We start from the raw sequence: 19,529 nt of genomic DNA, 5'->3' as shown, positions 1-19,529 counted from the left end.
AAAAAATGCTAAAACACAAAAACAAACACTTATCTCAAGTAGATGAAGCAATTTCAGTAGAAATTGCTTGTGAATGCTGAAGCTGAACTGAAATGTCGACATATCCGAGAGATGTGTTGAAATCTATTCACAAACTGAGGATGGAGCCAGCAACCATCAGGAACGGAGATGACCACTGCAACCGGAGCCGTGTGCAGACTAAGCAGAATGTTGAAAGCAATGTTAAATGTTAGATGAATGGCCACCAGTAGGGGGAGACATTGAAGTTGTCTGTTCATTTCAAATGGGGAAAATGTCACAGAAGATATGGAATCATGGAAAATCGGGGGATTTTTAGAAAGGTCCTGATAGACAGCCTACATGTCCTGAATGAGCTGAATTTGGAATATTGGAAAGTAAAAATGCAGACTGAATGTTAAAATGTATAAATACATTGAATGATTACAGCAGGATTGAGTATCGAACCAGCTACGCCACCTCCTCAGCCATGTCAGTCTGTCAAATAACCGAAATTTTACAGTAATGTAAAATGTAAAACGATTTTCCGAAAGTAGGAGGCTACAAATAAATTGCACATTCATTTTCAATGGAAAAATTACCACAGAAAATACGAAATTACAGTAAATGTTGAAATATTTTGAAAAGTCCTGATGAACAGCCAACGTGTCCTGAATACGGCGTTGGATTCGTTTGAAATGTGAGAGGATTCCAAACTGTCCAATCCCAGATTGTGTGTATTGTTTATAAATGTCTAAATGTGGAGCAACAACAACATCAACAAGATATGAATTAGGATGTGCAAAAGTAAAATACAAAGCAGCATCCGTTCACTTCAAAGGAGACGACTCTAAGAGCTGAATCGTTCGCGAATGACCCATTGGAGTGCATGCCATACAGTAGAAATGATGGATTTGATCAGCAACAAAAGGGAAGCATTTTGACTTCAGGGTCCAGCTTTTAGACAGAAAAATAAAAACAAGTGTTGGAAATATGCTGTTTCACACGTAAGCGGGAATACAGCAGAACTACGGTTAGCATGTTTGTCAGTTAAAGTTGAAAATTTTCACCAAAATGTGAGTTTAGTTTAGGTACATTTACTACAATACAGCACACGTTTTGTCGTGTTATTAATACACTGCGTTAGTCCAACTGTGTTCTTAATGTATTTTTTTAATCACAAAAACAAAGAAGCTAGCTAGCTGCGGAAGTTTTACGTGCATAAAACATTTCTAAATGCATATCAATGATGAATGAAAGGGATAAATGAACATTTTAGCTTCCTTTTACCTCCACTGAAGATTCTTGATGTGAGTGTTCCCAAAGACAGGATGTGGCAGCGAGACACAACACGAAAAGCACCTTCCTGTTTTGTCATGAGTTAGTTATTCAATTCAATTCATTTCAGTAGTGTTTTTCAACTTCTTGATCAAAATGCTGGCACTTGAAACTTTCTTTAGCTCCATTTTGGCTTATTGTGGTGAGAAACACTGTTAAATTCAAGAAATAACTTGTGGCAAAACAGGAAGATGGTGTCCGTGTTTTGTCTTTGGCGGACACACATCAAGAATCACGTCTTTAGTGAAGGTAAAAGTAACTTTAAATGTTCGTTTATCGCTTTCATTCATCATTCATATGTATTTATACGCATTTGGAATTGTTTACTGCATGTGAAACTATAATTGTAAAACTAGGAAATTTGTTTTGTGTTCACATTTTTGGCTCTATGGAACGGATGAGTTGGATTTAAATGATTTCTTATGAGAGTCTGACCTTCTGGAAGGAATTCAGCTGTATTCTTATTGCTTGTGAATGCAAACACGTCTGGTCTTAAAGGGAATATGAATGGGAACACTGTGCATGCAAACGTGGTCAGTGTTCACTTGGCAGCTCTCCTCTCCTCATCACCTCATCAGCCGCTCTCTTCCTGCTTCTCCTCATCTTCATCCCTCACGCCCAGCTCTCGCCATCCCAATTTTCTGTGCTTGCCTCCGCAGAGATTTGCTCCATCCCGGGAGGCGGCAGGTAATCCCAGGAAGTGTTTTGGAGAAGCGGCATGCTTGGAGACAGATAAACACCTTCTCCTGTGACGCTTCTTCATCCTTTCTCGCTAATAGAAAACATTCAACTCAGAAACACACTCACTATTTATCATCTTCCTAGCCCCTAATGTGTGTGTGTGTGTGTGTGTGCCACATTGTTGCAGAGTGGTAGGCATTTATCTGTGAACCACCCAACTTTTCCAAATACCCCAAAAACAACGGCTCTCAAAGGCTTTTTTTAATTTGATTTGGCCCGCTGCACATTACAAAAATATAATTTAAAAAAGAAAACCAATAAAACAACAGCAAAAATAAAAGAAAAGAACAGTAATTTTATGAGAATAGTCTAAATACTGTATTAGGAGAATAAAGTTATAATATTAAGAAAAACAAGTGGTAATCTTTCAAAATAAAGTCATAATTTTAAAACCCATTTCCGCCACTGAAAAATATCACAATGTGAAGTCATAATTATGAGATCAAAAGTTGAAATTATGAGATAAAAAGTCCAAATTTTGAGAAAAAAAGTCATAATTATAAGATAAAAGGTCGAAATTAGGAGAAGAAAAGTCATAATTATGGGATAGGAGAGTCATAACTATGAGATAAAAAGTCAACATTTTTTGATAAAAAGTCTAAAGAATGAGACAAAAGGTTGAAATTAGGAGATGAAAAGTCATAAAGATGGGGGATAGCAGAGTCATAATTTGAAATAAAAAGTAAAAATTATGAGACACAAAATGCGCATGTGCCGCCTCTTTGACTGCCGCAGGTCACTCAGCGCATGTAGAGTTTGTATCTCATAATTCTGACTTTTTATCTCACAATTTCAGCTTTTACTTTCCTATCTCGTAATTATAACTTCCATCCATCCAATTTTTCTCATTAGGGTCGCGGGGGTATGCTGGAGCCTATCCCAGCTGACTGACTTTGGTAGACAGACGGGGTACACCCTGGACTGGTCGCCAGCCAATGGCAGGGCACATATAGACAAACAACCATTCACACTCACATTCATACCTATGGACAATTTAGAGTCGCCAATGAACCTAACATGCATGTTTTTGGAATGTGGGAGGAAACCGGGGAACCCGGAGAAAACCCACGCACGCACGGGGAGAACATGCAAACTCCACACAGAAATGCCCAACGGAGATTCGAACCCAGGTCTTCCCGATCTCCTGACTGTGACCAACATGCTAACCACTAGACCACCGTGCGGCCCTAAAGTTATCACTTATATCTCGTGACTTCAACTTTTTTATCTTGCAAGTATGACTTTCTTATGCCATAATTATGACTTTTTTTATCTCATGATTTCGACTTTTTATCTCATGATTATGACTTGATTGTGAACCACCCAAATTTTCCAAATACCCCCCAAAAAATGGATCTCAAAGGCTTCACACTTCTTGTCCTAAAACAGGAGTGTCCAAAGTGCGGCCCAGTGGCTATTGGCGGTCCACAGCTGTTTTTTTTTTTTTTTTTTTATTGGCCCCCTGCACACTCTAAAAATATCCTTTAAAAAGGTTTGGGCACGCCTGTCTTGAACACAAAGGAGGAAAAATGTTTGGAGTGAAGGTGTGAGAACAGGAAACGATTGTCTATTTTTAATGAAACATAAAATGATGCAGAAAAAAATGGATAAATACAGAACACATTTGCAAGTCAACCTCCACAGTCCTGCAAATTTGCAGATTTTTTGCAGAAAACACATTTCATGCCCTGTATGTGGGTAATCATACAGCATATACTGTATATATCCACGAAACACTGTTTAAAAAGCCCGCAATTTTTACATGTCTTATATGCTCTATTGATCATGTTTTTTCTTCAAGCACTCTTTGTTTGACGGTCCTTGAAGGCATCATAGTTGCTGTAACTTCTACACAGTGCCTCCCATGTCATGTCTTCATGGATCATCTTACATTATCATTGATTAGTGGCGAGTATAGCTATACATTTTGTACTTGAAATGTGTTTAATAAGCTGCGTGTCAAAAAACTTTTTTTTTTATGATTAACCCCACCCCCCCCACCCCCTCCACACACACACACACACACACACACACACACACACACACACACACACACACCACTGATCGTCATTTCTAGTAAGTGCGTGGCAGTAATAGATTTGGGACAGCACTACACTGTCAAAATGTGTGCACTCCGGAACTAAGTACAGAGCATACACAGTATAATTATTGAAGTGTACTGAGAGAAGTATTCAGACAAGGAGCAAAGAGAGGAGAGGAGAAGAGGAGGGGATGGGTGTGGGGTGAGTTTGGGAGAAGATTAGATCAGAATGGAAGGAGGCGACAAAGCCTGACGAGAAAATTGGAGGGGGAGAAGGGTCACGAAGAGGAAGAGGAGCAGATGAGAAGAATGTGGAAGCTTGGGAATCGGTCGGCTGCAGACGAGAGACAATGAGATTGTGAGAGGAGGAACAGCAGGAAGACGGAAATGGGAAGAGGAAGATGAGGAAGGAGGAGGAGACCTCATGAGCACCGGAATGTTGCACTCAAGTGTAGTGATGGACACTTACCACCCTCAGTAGTCGGCGTCTTGGCTACGTAGCGGAAGGGGAGGGGCTAAATCGAGTGGTTGCAAGTCACCATTAAAAAGAAGAGAAGAAGAATAAGCAAGTGAATATTGAGATTGTCGATTCCAGTTAGTGCACAACAACAGTAAGAAATATGGGACACAAAATTGCACCTAAATTACAAATACTGCACTGCAAAAACTACTGTAAATTTCAAGGAAGTAAAAAAGTCCCATTTGAGGCAACCATTTCTTTTTTTTTCCCCTAAAAGTCAGTTTAGAAAAGTAATCTTATATTAAGAAAGTATAGCTAACCAATTCTTATGAAGATATTATTAGCCAGAAATGAGTTATTTTTTCTAATGACAAGCTAAAAACCTTTTTTTGATTGTTCTTCAACAACGGATTAACATATATTTGCCTTAAATGAAGAATAAAACTGGTTTCTACTTTCTACATTTAAGAATGAACTCACACACAGAAAATATATCTACCCTGCAAAATCTAAATTTCAAGAAAGTAAAAAAAAAGTCCCATTTTAAGCAACCATTTCTTAAAGATGTGCTGATTTGGGACCAATGTGAAGGCTGCACAGCAAATTTAATAAAGCGTACCAAGATTTATTATATTAAATCTAGCCATGAAATCTGTGTAAATGTGTAAAAGTATTCAACTTGATAGAAGAAAATATTACTCTCTTTTTACCTAGTTTATAAATCTAAAAACTACTGAATTTACATGCAAATCAAGCCGAAAATTAATTCTCATAGTGTTTATGACAAGAAGTTTTCCTAAATAAAGTGAATTTTAGATACAATCACACTTTTGTCTTTGTAAATAAAAAAAGTTACATCATATAATTTGCTTTATGTATTTTGAAAAGCTCAGGCTGGTGAAGAAGTAACCAACTTAACTAACATGCCGACACAAAGAGATGTTAGCTGCACGATGGGTGAGTGGTTAGTATGTTGGCCCCACAATCAGGGTTCAAATCCCTGTCGGCACATCTCCCTGCGGAACCCACAACCCATTCATTATATTCTTAAAAGTCACAAGAAAAATATTCTAGTTATCAGAATTCAAGACAAGCAAATTTTGCTTACGCCATTGGCGGAATTTCTTGCTTGAAATGAGAAAAGTTGCCTCATTTTAATATTATAATAATAATTTATTTAATATTATTGCATATATAATTATAATATATATAATTTTGGATTCTTTCAAGTATGGCTGTTTTTGCAGTGTGAACATAACAAAACAATCTTAAATATTACACCACACCTTACCAAAAAATAAAAATCCTGTCAATAAGGGAATAAATCATACAGTGTTCCCTCGCTATGTCGCGGTTCACCTTTCACGGATTTGCTGTTTTGCGATTTTTAAAGTGCAATTTTTTATTATTTTTTTCAGCATATAAACACACATTAAATTCTGCATCCTTGTGGTGTATTAGAACGATCTATCGGTGCTCTGTTGTATTGTCTGTTATTGTATTTACTACTGCTACCAGTAGAGGGTGTTGTATTCTCATGTTGAAGATGTGTGCAGCTCCACCTGTGTGTGTGTTTAAGTGCCTGTACAGCAATTAGGAGCCCACAGCAGACAATAGCCGGCCAAATATAGAGCCTCAAAGTCCTTATTGCCTAAGGGAGAGCACGCCCGTTGTGTTCCCTGTCCTGGTTGGCTGGAGATCGTTGTCAATCTATCTCCTTCGTGTCGTCGCTAGCAAACTGCAAACTGCATGAGCTGCTTGCTAACCGCCAATAAACAATCGAAGAAGAAGAAGAAGCTAAACCGACTAAATGAATCTTTGGTACAAAAACGCTAAAGCCGAACAGCGCCAGGACGAAGCAGGGTCAGAGCAGTGAATATGGTGAGTCACGTAGTAACTTATTGTGTCCCATCTAGTAGATTTATCATTACAATTCAAACGAAATTTGAACTTTCAGAGTGTTTAAAATGTGTGAAAACGTTATTGCCTGTATGAGAAAAGTGTATGAAATGTATGGTGACGGGTTTTACAGCCTTAAAACATTGGCGGATTTCACTTATTGCTATTTTGGGAACCTATCCCCCGCGATAAATGAGGGAAGACTGTAATAGTAATAAATTATAATTCTGGGGTAGCGTTAGGGTTGCATTGCCTAATGGGCCAGCCGACATACTAAGTACACAGTGTACACAGTATACTTATTGAAGTGCACTGACGCGAGTATTCCATTTGAGACACAGCATGTGTTTAAAACGCGCACCACTGTCATGTGACAGTTAAGTGTTGACACGCTGTACTGGTCTGGCCCTTGACCCCAGCTATTTTTTTAGCGCTCTGCTGTTGTTGCGTGTTTACCAGGATCATTAAACGTTGACTGCTCAGGTGGAGTAAAGAAATACAAAGGAGGCGCTGACAGCACTTGCTGTCATGCATTATGCATGAGCGTGCACGTGGGAGGGAGGGGAGATCTACGGCGAGCGCCAGCCTAAAGTCACACTTTCATATCACTTTAAATCCTAAATGAATGCATAATGCATGAGGAAATGGGACTCTGCTTGCACGTTGCGTCTCCTCACGACAGTCAGACATCATTTGTAAGTTGATTTGCATTTGAAACACATTTAGAGGCCACGGCAAAGCAATATGTCGACATGATCATAATACAATGAACACACATTTGTTGTGGGTATCCATATTTGTGGAGTAACATGATTTCATGAGTGTGCATGCTCTCACAGGCCACTGCATTAGGTACACAGCCTCATGAGCAGAGCCGGCCCGACTCAAAGTGGAGCCCGAAGTGAGACTTTACATGATGCCCCCTTCATCTACAATTTACATTGATTTTACCGTTGTCTAATCTACATGCTAAACAAAATACAAATACATTTTTTAAAATCTATAATTTATGTAATAATTAATATTAATTGCACACTATGTGAGCAATGTCTGCAGAACACCATGGCGTTTCCTACAAAAGTGATCCCTTGATTATGCCGGTTAATCGGTTCCTACCCGACCGTGATAAGTGAATTTCCGTAAAGTAAGATTCCTTATTTATAAATGGAACATTTTGGTTTATTTTGGCATAGGAAACCTGTTTGCCACCGTCTAGATATACTTTTTTCAATTATTACAGCCCTCTAACATGAAATAACATCCCTATAGTCACCTTTACACTCCTATTACCCAATATACTAGACATAGTAAGAGAAAATAAGACATAATATAGACTCAAACCTGTTAGCATTGGGAGATAGTTATTTCTTTTTTACTTCCTGTGTAGAATACTACCAGTGTAGAATACTACATATCATCACAATGTGTCTTCTGAATGCTTTATATTTGTATTTTACTGTATTTTTATTCTTGAAAATGCTTAATTTAATATGCATATGAATATGCATATTTTTTTACAAATAAAACCACAAAACAGATGTATTAATGAATATATTTTTTTAAGTCGCATAATTCTATGAACAAAGTGGCGAGGGATTACTGTGCGACAGGGGATTTAACTACAAAACTTAAAAAGAACAGCAAAAATGGAAAATCAGCTGTCATTTTAGAAGAATTAAAAAAAGGAAAATATTCAGAGAAAAAGGCTGTAGTCTAATGAGAAAAAGTGGTAATTTTATGAGAATAACAATAATGAGAGTTTAGTAAAATAAATGTGAAATATTCAAGAAAGACATTATTTTTTTTTTACAGCTGTAATATTATGAAAACCAATCAAACAAAATAAAGTTGTAATTTTTGGAAAATTAAGTTGCGGAAAAATTTAGGATATTGGAATAAAGTCAGAGAAGAAAATTGAAATTGTTGGAAAATAAAAAAAACAGTAAATATAAGAGAAAACAATTGTACTCTAACAAGAAAGAAGTTGCTATTTTTTGAAAACAAACTTGTAATATTATTAGAAAAAAAATAATGTCATTTTAGTAACATAACATTGAAATATTAAATTAATATGAATATTTAATATTATTAATATTAAATGTTAAATATTAAATTTAAACATGTATATCTTAAGTTGTAATATTATGAGAAACAACAAAACAAAATAAAGTTGCCATTTTTGGAAAATTAGGTTGGAGAAAAAGTTATATTATGGGAATAAAGTCAAAATATTACGAAAGGAAAATGTGCTAAGATTATTTAACAAGAAAGTTAAAATATATGGAAAATGTAAAAAAAAACAACAGCAAAAATAGGAATAAAAGAGCAAAGCGTATAGTTGATAGTAATAAGAGCCTAATAATAGGCTTTTTCAACTTTTTCACCATTTTTTTTCTTGTAATATATATAATGTCTTAGCATATCTACAGTACATGTGCTGTTTTACAAAATATCAAAGAGGCAAAGTTGCATCCTTTCATTTTTCACTATGTGGCCCTTGAAGGAAAATGTTTGGACACCCCTGCCTCATGCAAAGATGAAGGGGGAAAACATGTAAATAAAAGTGAATAAATATAAATAAATAATGATTACATAATGTAAATAAACCATAAACATCGCCCTGGTGTTGATATGGCCTAATGAGCTAATGTTCATTTTTGATTGACAGTGTTTGTTGATCAATATGCCTGTTATTGTATGATGCAGCATACATGAGTCCAATGCTTGTCCCTCCAAGCCAACACTAATTATCCAGCAGTTCTTCCTGTCTTTCCACCGGCAGCCAAGACGTCGTCAAACCAAAGCTGATTTCTTGGTTGGCTCCTCTAATGAGGGCATCCATTTCCTGTGACCCTGTCCTGCACCCCTTCGCTTCTCTACGGGACGTCCTCGCCTTGAATCATGGAGGAAGGCTAGCAAGAGCGTCTTTGGGCGACCACATCCGGCCCGTGTAAAAAGGAGCCTGTGAGCGTCAGTGTGTGTTTGAGGACTGTGGGGGACAGGCCATCGCCATGGTGATGGATCACTGTCACATCGCCTGGAGGACCCCTGAATCTGTGCCGGGAGCGTGTCATTGTAGTCGTCTATGTAAATGAGACCATGGAGACCTTTTAGACAATTTGCCTGGAGACATGTGCCTTCTGTCCACACAATAGTAACCCTTTGGTACGGGGCAGCATTGCTCGCTTTTTCCTAACCTGGGAAAAATAAAGGAACATCCCCTGCCAATTCAATTCCCTTCCACTAGATGGCAGAAGGTACGTCATGAAGGTGTGTATCCGACAATCAGCATAAGTCATGGCTTGGTGGTGTACTCATATGTGTTCTCATGTGTGTCTTGGCTCAGCGATGGCTAGGAAAGACCGCTGTAGAGACCCTGCAGCCTTGTCCCGCCTCCTCCTCTTCGTCTCCTCTCGGAGACAAAAAGAGTGAAGAAGAAGCAGTGGAGGTGAAAGCTTCATTAAAAATGAAAGAGGTCATTAAAAGGACGGAGATGTAGACGTAGAATGGCCAGAAGGAGGATGAGTCTGCTTTCACCAAACAAAGCTTCAACTCATGGCATCGACTGCCTCCTTCTTGTCAGAGCGCACGCTGCAGATTGCGCAAATGGCTCTTCGCCACTCAAACATGTTCAACCTTAGCTTCCAGCTAATAGGACTCTTGTTACCTTTTGCATTTAATGCAGAGCAAAGAGTGGATCAAGCAACTGATCGCCTTGCTTGATGCTGATGACTTCATCTAGTCCAGGGGTGTCCAAAGTGTGGCCCAGGGGACATTTGGGGCCTGCAGCTGCTGTTTGAAATGGCCCATGGCACATTCTAAAAATATCATTTAACAAGAAAAGAAAATCTGCAGTAATTTTACAAGAATAAAGTCCAAATATGAAGAGAAAAAAGTTTTAATCTAACGAGACAAAGTCATAATTTTAAGAGAATAACACTGTAATATTATGAGGAAAAACAATATGATATAAATACAAAATGATATATATGATATCAGTTTAGTAGCATAAAGTTGAAATATTAAAAAAAAGATTCTTTTTTTTTAAGTTTTAATATTATGAGAAACAAACAAAACAGTGAATAAACTTGCAATTTTTGGAAAATTGGTTGCGGAAAAAGAAATAATGTTTTTTTTTTTTTTTAAAACAACAGCAGAAATGGAAAAAAAAACAACTGTGATTTTATGACAATAAAGTCAAAATATGAAGAGCAAAAAGTTGTGTTCTAACGAGAAAAAAAATTGCAATTTTAAAAGAATAAACTCTGTAATTTCTCAGCATAGAGTTGAAATATTAATGAAAAATATCTATTTTTTAAGGTCAAAATATTACACAAAACAAACAAAACAACAGATACATTTGTAATTTTTGGAAAATTAGGTTGCGGAAAAAGTTAGAATGTTATGGAATAAAGTCAAAATATCATGGGAATGAAGTCATCCATCCATCCATTTTCTATACCGCTTCATCCTCATTAGGGTCGCGGGGGCATGCTGGAGCCTATCCCAGCTGACTTCGGGCGACAGGCGGGGTACACCCTGGACTGATCGCCAGTCAATCGCAGGGCACACATAGACAAACAAACATTCACGCTCACATTCATACCTATGGACAATTTAGAGTCGCCAATTAACCTCACCTGCATGTTTTTGGGAACGTGGGAGGAAGCCGGAGTGCCCGGAGAAAACCCACACACACACGGGGAGAACATGCAAACTCCACACAGAAATGCTCAGGGGAGAATCGAACCCAAGTCTTCCCGATCCCAGGCTGTTCTTGTATTGGCCAACGTGCTAACCACTCGACCACCCGAATGAAGTCGTAATTAAGATAATCTAAAAGAACAAAGTTGAAATAGGAGACAAAGAAAAAACATGTTATTTTTTAAAATGTTCTAATACACTCCTGATCAAAATCTTAAGACCAGTTGAAAAATTGCTAAAATTAGCATTTTGCACATTTGGATCTTAATGAGGTTTTAAGTAGAGCTACAATATGCAAAAACAAGAAGGGGGAGTGAGACGAAAAGAATTTTGAAAAAGTAATTTATTGAAAACAACAATTAAACTGAAATAGGCTGTTTATCAGATGATCAAAAGTTTAAGACCATGACTGCTCAAAAAATAACAAAAAACTCTCCAAACCACAACAAAAAATGTTCTCAGTAGGACTCAGTAATGAGTAGCTCCACTGTTCTTGTTAATCACTTCAAAGATTGCTTTGGGCATGCTTGATGCGAGTGTTTCCAGGAGGCTAGTGGGAACATTGCTCCAAGTGGTGAAGATGGCTTCACCAAGGGCATCAACTGTCTGGAACTGATGGCCATTTTTATAAACTTCCCTTGCCATCCATCCCCAAATGTTCTCTATGGGATTTAAATCAGGATGGTTCAAAAGAGTGATTATTCTCCCTGAAGAAGTCCTTGGTCAAGCGAGCATTGTGAATTGCAGCGTTGTCCTGTTGAAAAACCAGCTGTTACCACACAGACGAGGGCCCTCAGTCATGAGGGATGCCCGCTGCAACATCTGCATTCGTTTGACAACCCTGCACCACCTGAAGCTCCAGTGTTCCACTGAATGAAAAAGTACCCCAGGCCATGATGGACCCCCCCTCCACTGTGCCGGGTAGAAAACATCTCAGGTGGGATCTCCTTGTCATGCCAGTAACGTTGGAAGCCATCTGGACCGTCAAGCTTACATTTTTTCTCATCAGAGAATAAAACTTTTATTCCACCTTTCAATGTCCCATGTTTGATGCTCCCTGGCAAAGTCTAAACGGGCAGTTTTGTGGCCTTGAAGGAGACGAGGTCTTTGAATTCCTTTTTTGGTTTTTAAACACTTTTCCTGCAGATGCCGTCTGATGGTTATTGCGCTGCAGTCGGCACCAGTAAGGGCCTTAATGTGGGTCGAAGACCGCCCTGCGTCTTGATGGATTCTCCGGCTCAACGCAGGTGTGTTTTTTTGGGTCTACCACTTGACTTTTTTGTTCCAAAATGCTCAGGATCTTTCAAAAAATGTAGAATGACTGTCTTACTGCGCCCAACCTCAGCTGCAATGGCACGCTGAGAGAGGCCTTGCTTATGCAGCTCCACAATCCCACCACGTTCAAAAAGAGAAAGCTTCTTAGCTTTAGCCATCAGGAGGGCATGACAGTGTGAATGCCTGACAGAAAATGAACATTTTTAGCAAATTTGGGCTTTTACAGCCTGTAGTCTTAAACTTTTGATCAGGTGATAAACAACCTATTTCAGTTTTTTTGTTTTTTTTTGTTTAAGTTACAAGTTCCAAATGTTTTTTGTCTCACTCCCCCTTCTTGTTTTTGCATATTGTAGCTCTACTTAAAACCTCATTAAGATCCAAATGTGCAAAATGTAAATTCTAGCAATTTTTCAACCGGTCTTAAGATTTTGATCAGGAGTGTATATAACTTCTTAGCATATCGACTTTGTACATGTGTTTCTTTACAAAGTATCAAAGGGGCAAAGTTGCATGCTTTCATTTTTCACAATGTGGCCCTCGTTGGAAAAACGTTTGGACACCGCTGGTGTAGCTGAAGTACTTTTACTTTTTCTTCTTTTTTTTTTGACAGTGTATCGTAATATTTCCTCCTCATCCTCGCTGACCTCCCTGCCGGTCGTCAGCCAGCTGGCTGGCTCGCCAACTCTAATGAAAATCCTTTACACCTTATTAAGCAGGACTAATGAAGCGCCCAGCTACACTCACTCTACGTATCCAAATCTCAGGTGGCCGTGTGGCGCTTCTCACGCACATTTTCTCACAAAGTGTCTGCCAACGTCAAAGAAGTGATGCGCGTCCAGCTCGTCCTCCTACACACTGCAACATGTCACTCAGTCCATGAGATGCCTTCTGCAGGTTGGACGTCCATGACAGTCAACATCATCACAAACGTCACACCAATGTTGAACACCAATGTGCCTCAAAAGTTGTTCAAAATCCTCATCATGCGTCACCTCACTACACCTCATTTCCACGAGCATCAAGCAAAGCTTTTTGTGTTGTTTTTTTTTTGCATCACTTATCAGTGTCAACAAGCTGTGTGAAAAGAACATTAATGGTTTATACTAATTAGACTTCACTTCACTTTTTTTACACTCGTATGATTCTTAACAATGTTAACATGTGACTTTCCATTTTTATGTTTTACTATTTTACAGTGGTTAGCTTCTTTTTACACTTGTATAACACTTAAACTGTGACTAAAAACATTGCCTGTATACTTAATACAGCTTTTGTGATGGCCACAGTTTGGCACACTTCACTGTTAACTGCGGCTGTCAAATGATAAAAAAAAATGTAATCAAATTAATCACAGTTTTCAAATTAATTAATCATGATTACCATTTTCCACTATGTCTGAAATATGCCAATTTTTGCTGTATTTTATGAAGACAAAGATAAATGGCAGACAACAGGTGGACAGGAAGACACCCCCAGTAATAATAATCATAATAACAATAATAATGAAAAATTGGATTTGCATTAATCATTTTTGTGTGATTTTGTTGTCAGCACATTACGATATGTAAAGAACAAAGTATTTAAAAAGAATATTTCATTCAGATCTAGGATGTGTTCCCTTTAATTTTTGAACAGTGTATATTTGTATGTGATAACAGCTCGGAATCAACTGTAAATTTAAATCAAGCTAAAAGATACCACACGTCTGAAAATGCCTTACGCTATAGGCTCTTTAATAGCCGCACAACATTTGAACCACGCTTTAACAGAGTTATTATGGTCACAACGGGTTGCGTTCAAAGACACGATGTAAATCAAGTTGAATTCACATGTTTTACGTGTAGATGTATTTTCTGGGATTTTCGAGCACACTTAAAAGCAGCAAACTGTATTTCTGCATTAAGATTTACAAAGTGAGTTGTTTTTCTCTGTATTTCTGTTTATTTAGACACCATATAAACACAGTAACAAAGGTATTATAATGTTCGTAATGTGCCTGAATGCATCTCGCTGTTGTCTCGTGACATTAAGGAAGTGTCGTTTGCAGGACTAGCTGCTCGAGATGTGCTTGTGAGTTGGCGGTAGTCATCCCTCGTTTATGGCGGTTAATTGATTCCAGATCCGACCACTAGTCGACCTATAGTAGAGCCCCCAAGTCATGAAAAACACTCCTATAGTCATCTTTACATTTGTATAATTCAATACAGCAGATATAATAACAGAAAATTAGACATAAATAAGACTCACATGCTAGTAGTTCCTTGTCTTTTTTTTCTGGACAGCGTACTTCTTTGTGGTTTTACATGACTTTACACTCGTATTGTCCAACATAGTAGACAAAATACAAGTAAATAAGCCATGTAAGATGTAAATAAAGCTCCTGCTGGAGCAGTGTCACAGTAAATGTGTCCTCTAGGGAACCTATAGTGCCTGTCTCACCGAACACCGACACCTAGTGGCCACTGTTGCCAACTTTTCAGTAAGAAATGTAGCTGTTGGCTGTCCTAGAAGTCGCTATGTGACGTAACGTCTAATTTGCATATTATTTGCATATGACGTAAAATGCTGTAGAAAAAAGCGTAGCCTCATAGGAGAGACAAAAACGCTGAGTAAAAGCACCTTAAATACATTTAGAACTACAAAATAAAACAACTTTAATATTTTATCTCGGCCAGCGCCTCTCAAAGTTCTCCCATTACACATGGGCTATTGAGAACGTTTATAATTAGCTCATTTGAACAGCAAATCACAAATGATTCTGTGTTAATTCCATGGCTCACATTAACATGGTTCATGAGTAGCACACTCTTCTGGTCCAGATATGTAATAGCAATTCATTTGCGCTTTCATTCGCCAAGGAGCGATAATCAAACGGCAGTATTGCGAAGGATTGCTGTATGGTGTTGCAATTGCACTGCTTTTGATGTGTTCAGGTCAGAATAACATTATTAATTCATTCAATCCCAGCCTTTTTTCAAAAGACAACCCCTTCAGTACCGGCCATTTTAGATGATTTTGACTGATCTTTCAAGTCACACATATTGTGTTCTATAGCTATATAAACATGGAATGTACCAAAAGAAAGTTTAGACTCCCATCTTTCATCAGAAACAAAAAAATTGCTTCTACCTTTTTCCGTTCTTTAGTAATCAGCAGTAGAACATAGATAAGTTTCAGGAAAATATCAGTTGCCAACTAAAAAAGGGAGAAAACCAGCTTTTATGAAAAGAGACATGCAGGCACAAATATTTTTTTGCTTTTGTAACTGCTCAAATATCTAAACAACTATACCACAATAAAAACAATACAAAAAAGGGTTTTTTAAACATCAAAATAACAATTTATTTACACATATAACACCATGAGTATTTACAATCTTCACATTTGGAGCTGAACTATGTGTGTGCGCGTGCGTGCGTGCGTGTGCAAGCAAAATTTGAAAAATACAATAAAAAATACAATGCCTAACAATCTGCACGCTACACTCCTCCACGCTCTACCACTTCCTCTTCCTGTCGTGTGTCTTTCTCAGTCCTCTCCTGGTCCCTGCTGAGCTCTTATCAAACGCACTTCTGCCACCTAGTGGCCGTTTTTATGGCATTAAAATTGCTCTGAAGCCAAATACATTGTTGGGGAGTTGCATCATAACCAGCCTCTTGCGCAACATTACTTAAAAGACGTACGGGGTCGGGCGTTCGGGTTTCAATACACGTATAACTACTTCTTTGGTACTGAATGACTTAAAGAGCGTCACACTCTGTGTGGGTCTGTGGGGGCGCTATTGTGGCTCCGTCTGCTGTCATAACAGAAAGATGTGGCTCGACATGATGCACATGTGTTAATGACGCTAAAAATGTTAATGTATTTAATGAAATAAATATGCACTATTTTCGACAGCCCTACTATTAACACTAATTCACTTCTTTTTACACTATATGTCACTTGAGAACTTTAAAATATGACTTCAAACATTCACTGCACACTTTTACGTAGGCAGCAGTTTAACCATTATTTTTATTTCTAGCTTGTTTTGTTTCTCACTTTTTACTAGGACAACTAATTCACTACTTTTTACACTTGTGCAACACTTAAAAATGTTAAAATGTGACTTCAAACTTTGCCTGTACACTTAATTAAATTTTATGATGGGCCTGGAAGAGATCATTTCTATTTCCATCTTGTTTTGTTTTCCACATTTCAGTATTAAACTAATTCACTTCTTTTTTGTACTATATGACACTTAAGACTTTTAAAATATGACTTAAAACATATGATGGCCACAGTTTGACCCTGGAACTGATTATTTCTATTGTTTTTGTTTTACTATTTTACAGTTGCTACCTCCTTTTTACACTTGTACGGCATCTAAGAATGTTAAAATGTGACTTCAAACAGTGTCTATACACTTAATAACACTTTTATGATGGCCACAGCTTGACCCCGGAACAGATTATTCCTATTTTATATGCCATGTGTAAATAAAAGTGTTGCTAATATAAGAGTAGGTAGCATGGAGTGTAGGATTAGCATGCAGGTTGGTTTGCATGTATACGGCAGAAAAAATAAAACATCAGCCATGAATAAAACCTCCCACTGAAATATTAAAGACAATTTTACTCACCACTCACTGCCAGCAGAATTTAAAATAACTTTCATAATGTTGGCACGGTGCTTAGGGTGGATGATGGATGATGGATGATGGATGATGGATGATGGATGATTGATGGTCTAACCCATGTGGTTGGGTTGGTGGGATTCCTCTTATTACTCACACACACACACACGCGCACACACACACATATTAGCCTCCCACTCAGTGCAGGATTGGAAGGTATAAAAGTGTTGTTGGCCCAAGTAGTGTCGGTGTTATCTTGAGCGCAGCGTTAATCCTGCGTGCACTCCTACGCCGTACTCGGCTGCTCATTGAGGTGTCACATCACATTTGTCTCCAGCGTGCACGACTGATGGCACTCTGACAGATTAGGGATGGGAGCAATAGTGCACGTGGAAACACCCACTGTCACACAAGACAACAGGGCTTTACTATTTCAATCCCATTCAGTTCAATTGTGTTTTTCATGTCTTTTCTATTAAAAAAGATAAACACGGTGCTGTGCATTATGACTTGTTACATTGGCAGATTTTTTTTTGCTTATTACAAGCAAAAATTTCTCGCATTTATTTTTTTTAAACTTGTTTTTAAAGGGGCAATTTTTCCAGTGTTAGCTTTCACGTGCAAACCCAGCGTGAGGACAACCACAACGCATACCACCGAGCACCAAGCAAGTTATTTAGAAGGTCGTAAACAGGTTTCCTATGCGTTAGCTACAAAAATATCCCATTTATAAATAAGAACATTTCACTGGTCGGGTCTGGAACCAATTAACCGCCATAAACAAAGGATTGGCAGTACTAGAATAAACAAAATACTCAAAAAAATCCAAATAACATCCCATACCAAAAAAATCTGATGAAGAATACATGCACCATAACAGCCCTAGTAAATCATGACACTTTAAGTCAGGGGTGCCCAAACTTTATCCATCGAGGGCCACATAGTGAAAAATGAAAGGATGCAGCTTTGCTACTTTGATATTTCCTAAAGCAACACATGAAGCTATGCTAAAAAGTGATATATATTTCAAGAAAAAAACTACATCCCTACTTTGTCATATAGGTGAAAAAGCCTATTATTAGCATCAACTTTGCTCTTTTTTCCCATTTTTGTTGTTTTTTTTAATTTTCAAAATACAGGGTTCCCTCGCCACATCGCGGTTCACCTTCGGCGGATTCGCTCTTTCATGATTCTGTGCAATTTGTGAAATTTTGCACATTTTTTCACTTGTTTTTAAACAGTGTACAAACGCGCATTGTGTTCTGCATCCTTGTGTTCTATTGGAGTGATCTATCGGTGCTCTGTTGCTAGGGTCTGTTATTGTATTTACTGCAGTTTACTACTATTGTGTTCTTCGAGGAAAAGGCTTCTTGAGACGTCATCTGTACTTCTGTGAAGAAGGTGTCGGATGTCATCCGAAGAGCTTCGTCAGCGAACTGATAAGTGCTGGTAGCCTAGGCCTTAAATACAGTAAGAGTGGGCGGAATTGGAGTAGCAGGAGAGGATTATACCACTACTCCGCCCAGGCTTAGTGTAAGGAACCAATAGGAGGAGGGTGTTGGCACACCAATGTTGTTTGTATTGAGTTCTGGACTCCTATAAAGCAGCTCCACACAATAACCCACACAGAAAGCTTTCCAGATCTTCCAGACTCTGCGCCTCATCCTGCAGTGTTTCCTTGGGTTTCCTGCCTCCCGCCCAAACGGTCTGTGTCATTTACTTCACTCCTGGCCCTCCTCCGCCTTGCGCTAAGCCTACTCCGCTGTGATTGGTCACACTCCCAAGGGCTCCCTAGGACTTCCGGACAGCTGCCGAACCCCACTTTATAATTTTGCCGGTACAGGAGTTGATAGTAAATCGCGATTTATCTTTTAACATACAGCCCTGTATGTGTCTATAATGCTACACAGACAACCGCTTTTGTCCGATTACTGACACAAAATAAACACAGTTAGGACACTCATAAATTGCTACTTTACAGCTTGCTCTTCGGACTCTTCAACACCACCAAGTAAAGTTGGAAAGGCGTCGGGCTTCATCAACAGTTTGGCGGATAATCCAGCGTCGTATTGGCCCATGTTCACAAAACAGCCCCATGTGAAGTGCCGTTGACAGATGAGAATATTTTTTTCTTCCTGGCCGGGAATCAGCAACTCCAACCTCTTCTGCCTGATGCTTGCCTCTTTAGGAAAGCTAAACAAAATTAGCTTTCACTCACATGCGAACAAACATTTCCTGGGAGCCATTGCTCAACGTGTATATAAGGAAGTCCGGGTTGCGTTGACGTCAGTGCAACTGGGTGTTAAAAAAAAACTCTGTAAAACACAGCGTGCAGCGCCGTCCAAAACTGCTTTCAGGGCTCACTTCCAAATTGCAACCCTCATTATCTCACGCGTTGGTATCGTTTAACACAAGAATACAACATTGCAACAACATTTATAGGTCAGAAAAGAGGAAAA

General features: G+C 38.5%; 1 long non-coding RNA gene across 1 annotated transcript; it reads right to left on the bottom strand.

The window, feature by feature from the left end:
* Nucleotides 1-238: 238 nt before the first annotated feature.
* LOC129186611 (uncharacterized) lies at nucleotides 239-14,893 on the bottom strand. The gene is made up of 3 exons (XR_008572259.1): nucleotides 14,703-14,893; nucleotides 4,587-4,632; nucleotides 239-2,107 (listed from the first exon to the last, which is right to left on the bottom strand). It is a non-coding gene; the product is annotated as an uncharacterized LOC129186611 (long non-coding RNA).
* Between the last annotated feature and the right edge of the window lie 4,636 nt (nucleotides 14,894-19,529).

The sequence above is a fragment of the Dunckerocampus dactyliophorus genome, chromosome 8 (genome assembly GCF_027744805.1).
Source record: "Dunckerocampus dactyliophorus isolate RoL2022-P2 chromosome 8, RoL_Ddac_1.1, whole genome shotgun sequence".
In the NCBI taxonomy this organism is placed as follows: Eukaryota; Metazoa; Chordata; class Actinopteri; order Syngnathiformes; family Syngnathidae; genus Dunckerocampus; species Dunckerocampus dactyliophorus.
The sequence above is the reverse complement of the archived record's forward strand: the minus strand, read 5'-3'. Positions and strand labels throughout refer to the sequence as shown.